General features: G+C 40.7%; 1 pseudogene; it reads right to left on the bottom strand.

The window, feature by feature from the left end:
* Window positions 1-442: 442 nt before the first annotated feature.
* Window positions 443-682, bottom strand: LOC139008071 (cytochrome c oxidase subunit 6B1-like; annotated as a pseudogene).
* Between the last annotated feature and the right edge of the window lie 4,677 nt (window positions 683-5,359).

Below are 5,359 nucleotides of genomic sequence, written 5' to 3'. Positions count from 1 at the left end.
TTGCTGTTCTGGAGGAATGCTCCGTGCTAGGCGGTATTCTGATCTACATACACTAGGACAATGCTTCACAGGCATCACTGGCGGTGGCTTAGATAATCCAGGTTCTATCTTCTCCCGGACTTTCCATCTCAGATTTCACCTTCTTGTTCTTATTTATGCTTATTTTGCTTTTCCAAATTCATGGCCTTCATCCCTAATCTAAATGAGTGGTTTCTACAACCTTGCATCCTCTAAGGAAATAACTCAGAATTAAAGGAATTTTACCAGAAAGATCTTTCCTTTTTATTATCTTCCATTTCTACTTTATTTTTACACCTTTCCAACAAATATTTTTTTATTAGTTAAGCCATATTTCAGGATCCCAGGGTGAGATGTACCCATGTCCCCCTTCACCCTGCTGGGAGAAGGACAGAGGACAGAAGGACGGTGGGGTGGAGGCATTTCAGATCTTCCCAGGAAACATGCCTTCTGCCCGGTGGTTGTCCTAGGCTGACATCCAGGATATGGGGCAGAGGGACTTGTATGAACACTGGTATCATTTGCACATGGTCATTGCCTTCTCACAGTGGTGGAAGACCAGGTAGGTCTGCCCACAGTTCCTGGTCTGGTTCTGGCTGGGGAAATGGCTGTCAAAAGGGGCAGGTTGGTAGTTCTTGACTTTGGTCTTGATATCTTCTGCCATGTTTCTGACTCCTAAAGACATGCCAGAAGCAGCTCACTGCTAAAAGTGACCCTCAGCAAAGATTCCTCCATCTCCTCCATCTCTACTTCTGCTTTTAGGTGCTGGTGCACTTATAAACTACTTGAGGGTGTGATGCAGTTAAAGGTTTCCCAGGGAGGAGGGGTAAGAGCCTCAAACCAATCTGGAAATGGCTGAGGCTATTGAACACTCAGAGGGAACTACCTAAATTCCTAGAGTTTGTTTGTTTCCAAACTGCCTCCAACTCCACATCAAGGTTATCTCTGCCTCCTTAAAGGATCAGCAGATCCATTAGCTCATTTCATCTATTAACCACTCTGAAAGCTTTTTCTCCATAGGCGAGCAATTTTGTAGAAAGCTTGAGAAGAGCTGCCCAGAGTTACTCTGCGACAAATATAAAGGCTTAGGGTCGACTCGCAGACAGATGTCCTGAACCAAAAGGAGATGGCAGACTAAAGAAAGGTTTTGTTCACCGTAGCAGGCTCCCTGAACAAAGCCTTTTTCCTGGAGACCAGATCTACCAGTATCCATCTAATCACATTCTCACTGTTAGTTTTTATCTTTTGAGGACAATGCTTTCCTTTGAGAAAGACCTCTTTATCTCTGGCATCAGGGTTTCTGTTATATTTGCCAAGGGGCCCTGTGGCTCAGCCTTAATTACTAAGTGTGTTTATTTGTTACTTTGAATTATAGGTAATTTTTACTTCTAGGTGAAAAGGTGTGTTGTGGCTAGTTATATGGTTCTTAGAGCAAAGCTCCAGATAGAACTACCCTGCTTTTTCCTGTTGGTATAACTTCGATAATCGACTCTTTGGCCAAGACAAAGGGTTCCTACTAAGAAAAAAGACAGCTGAGCAACCCGAGGAAGAAGGGAGGCTCTTCTACTAGTAGTTATACTGGTGGCCTTGGACAGATTTGGTGCTTCAGTTGTCTTCTCTCAGACCATGGATGAGGGCCCCACACAGAATCCTGCTCTGTTTAGGACTGCCTTTGGGGCCCCTAAAAAGGAACTTTTATGATTCCTTACACCTCTGACTTTACATAAACCAATGGAATTGCACAATTGTTAGAACAACAGCCTCCTCACTAGCTGATCAGGCATCCCTTAGGCATTTATGATTTAAAAATCAAAGCTCTGGAGATTGCGCATCCAACCTCAGGGAGCAGGCAAGCTGTCTCAACACGGCCAGATTTAAGGATTTCTTAGACACCCTGTTGCACAATTGTGATGTTCATCACCAAGTTCTTTAATGGGCTTCTTGGTGGTCATTTTGTAAAGACTCTAAAGCTGGTCATTTTTCTTAGTGAGCTCCTGCTCTGGACATGACACTGTAATTAGCATAGTGAGACAGTGCTAAGCGAAGGCCAGGAAAGGGTTCCTGCAACCAACACATTTGCAATCTTGACTGGGAGGCTAGGGCACAAAGCAAACCAAATTTAAGTGTTTTAAAGGGACACTCACAAGGCTGCAGTCCCAGAGATATTACAAGGAAGCTTGTGATTACTAACTAGGTTTACTTCATATAATTCACCTTTCCTATGAAGAATAAATGTGCCATTGTTGTTTTACATAGCCTTAATATTCATCACCACCCAGAGACAGAGATAGGTTTTACATTTCTGATCATGAATACCCCATGACTTACTTTGCAGCTAAGATATAGAAACACAGGTGCTGTTATTTTATTACCAAAACTAACAGTGATGAAACTAGATTGGATATTTATATGGCCCAGGGAAAGTTTTGAGCTGCAGAGCCACTGAGAGTACACTGTTACATGTTTTAAGAAGTCAAAGAAGCAACATGTACTAGGAAAAAAAGCAAAAACAAAAAAACAAAAAAACTCCCAAAAAACAAAAACATTCCTGGAGTCATATGAGACTGACTAGGTTCATGTAAGACCTGACATGTAAGTCCTAACCCTCTGTGGCTCTGTGACCTTGTGCAATTTACTTCCTCTTTCTGAGGTTCAGTTTACTACTGGTAAAGCAGGGACAATAGCACCTCTCTTGCAGAGATTTTTGAGGGGATAAATGATTTAATGCATATGACACACTTAACAAAATATGTGAAACCAACAGGCACCCATAAAGAGAGATTTTATATTGTTATAACTACATACATCTGAATTGCCTCTTGTCAGACCATTTTGAATCTTCACAGGGCTCAGGGTAAGTGGTGCTGGACTATTTTTTGACTAGAGGTTATGCTGTTTTAAGTGCCAGGCATGTGACAATAATAATTTGAGAAGATGTTATTGGTCTCAATAAATATTTAAAAATCTAGAATTTGTTTTTCCTAACAGGTAATTCATAATCAGCAAAAACATTTTCTATAATTTTTCTTTTTTACAAATGAGATTCATGACGTCTGCTAAGATGAAAACTGTAATTGATAACACTGTTTGAATAAAAACTATAGTTTGGTCACAGAAAAACTTATCTATATCATTACAGGGAGGTATCAAAACCATTTAGAGAAAGCAGTGGTTTAAAGTCCTGCTTGTCAGGGTCAAAGGCATTTATATTATACCACATAAAGGACTCTGTAAAAGGAAATTGTTTGGATATGTCGGGGACTGAATTGTGTGTGCCTGCTGCAAATTCGTATGTCCAAGTTCTTACCCTTAGTACTTCAGAATGTAACTGTATTTGAGCATGGGGTCTTTTAAAGAGATAGTTAAGGCAAAATGAGGTAATTAGAGTGGATCCTAATCTAATATGACTGGTGTCCTTATAAGAAGAGGAAATTAGGACATAGATAGGTACAGAGAGAATAAGATAGAAAGACACAGGGAAAAGGTGGTCATCTACAAGGCAAGGAGAGAGGCCTCAGAAGAAACCAACCCTGCCAACACCTTGATCTCAGACTTCTGGCTTCCAGAACTGTGAGAAAATGACGTTTAAGCCACCCAGTGTGGTACTTTGCTATGGCAACTCCAGTAAACAAATATAGATACCAAGGTAGTCCTATATAATTGGGAGCTTATAACTTGGGGCCTGGATCATTCCATTGAGATCTGACCACTATTTTTATTAAAAATTTAAATAAAATAAATAAGAAGGAAAAGGAGCTTGGGAATTTTGGATTCTCTGAACCAGTGACTTGTGCTGCTGAACCACACCCAAAATGTGATATTAAATATAGAAGTCTGAGAAGAAAGTTCAAACTTTTTTTTTTTTTTTAACTGAAGTCATCTCAAATGTGTGAAAAATCAGCTTGACTAACTAGGGGAATGAGACTTTGCCATGAAAATAAAGTTTGAAACTCCTACCATTTATAATTTGGCATGTAAGCAATAGTACAGGCATGTGATTAAGTTCCTAAAGTGACTGAATTTGAACCTACACTCTTTAAAAATATATGATTTTATTGATTTCAGAGAGGAAGGCAGAGGGAGAGAAAGAAACATTAATGATGAGAGGGAATCATTGATCAGCTGCCTCCTGTTAGGGCCGAATCTACACTCTTAACACTTATGAATGGTGTGGTTTGGGTCAAGTTACTTAATCTCTCTAAGCCTCTGTTTTCTTGTGTGTAAAAGGGGTAAGGTTGGCGTGGCTCAGTGGTAAAGTGTCGACCTACGAACCAGGAGGTCATGTTTGGATTCTTGGTCAGGGCACATGCCTGGGTTGTGAGCTCCATCCCCAGTAGGGGGCATGCAGGAGGCTGTGGAACATGATTCTCTCTCATCACTGATGTTTCTATTTCCCTCTTCATCTCCCTTCCTCTCCAAAATCAATAAAACTATATTTTAAAAGAAGGGATAAGGTTGCTATAAGGATGAAGTGAGTTAACAGTGAGTTACTGTGTAAATGTGTAATCAATATAAGCTGTTATTATTTATGTTTATATTAACACACAAAGTTGTTTGAACAGTAACTTGTTGATGAATAAGAAATACATGTCTTTGTGGGCAAACTGTGGAAGAACTTGCACTCACCTGCAGTGGTTTGACTCAAAGGGTACCAAAGCCATGGATGTAATTGATATCTGATTATTCTAATTACTGCTGCAATGGCCGACTTGGAGACCTGGTGGTTTTATACTCTCAAGTAATATAGTGACAAGAATTACCTTCCAATGAAATATCCTCATTGGATAAAAGCCTGTTCACTAAGGGGGCAGGAATACTTCTTTGGCATGGGGGTGGGCTGTGGTTAATCACAGTGCTCTTTGTTGATTCTTTTGAACTACGGGTGGTTTTCTCTTCTAGCTACCTATGTATGTATATTAGAGGAAGTAGGATATGGTTAGTGACTTATTTTTAGATCTCATATAATTCTTAGCTTTGCCTCTATCGTTATAATTCCGACACTATGACTTCTTTAGTTACCATTGCCTCACGAGCTCCTTTTGCATTTTGTGGTAAACCAGTTGATCAGTGAGGCTGAGGAAAAGAAAGCCTGCAAAGCTGAAAGTGGAGAAATGTATTTCTTTCATAAACTTTAAAGAGGAGCATTGACTCAGACCTGGGTGAGCAAGTTACCCGGGGCCTCTTAAAATAGGATGCTCTTCCCCCTGAAGCTGTAGGGATTAGTGCTGTTGGCTTGGGAGTTCCTGAAATGATTGCCTCCCGGACTTCCCCAGGACAGAGCGTGGGCCCCTGCACCTTCCTGGGGAGGGTGGGGCCTCTCAGTCCCCATGGCACCCTTCCT

This window comes from Myotis yumanensis, unplaced genomic scaffold (genome assembly GCF_028538775.1).
Source record: "Myotis yumanensis isolate MYYU_CA2020_CCGP unplaced genomic scaffold, mMyoYum1.0.hap1 SCAF_4, whole genome shotgun sequence".
In the NCBI taxonomy this organism is placed as follows: Eukaryota; Metazoa; Chordata; class Mammalia; order Chiroptera; family Vespertilionidae; genus Myotis; species Myotis yumanensis.
This window is presented reverse-complemented; position numbering and strand designations above follow the sequence as displayed.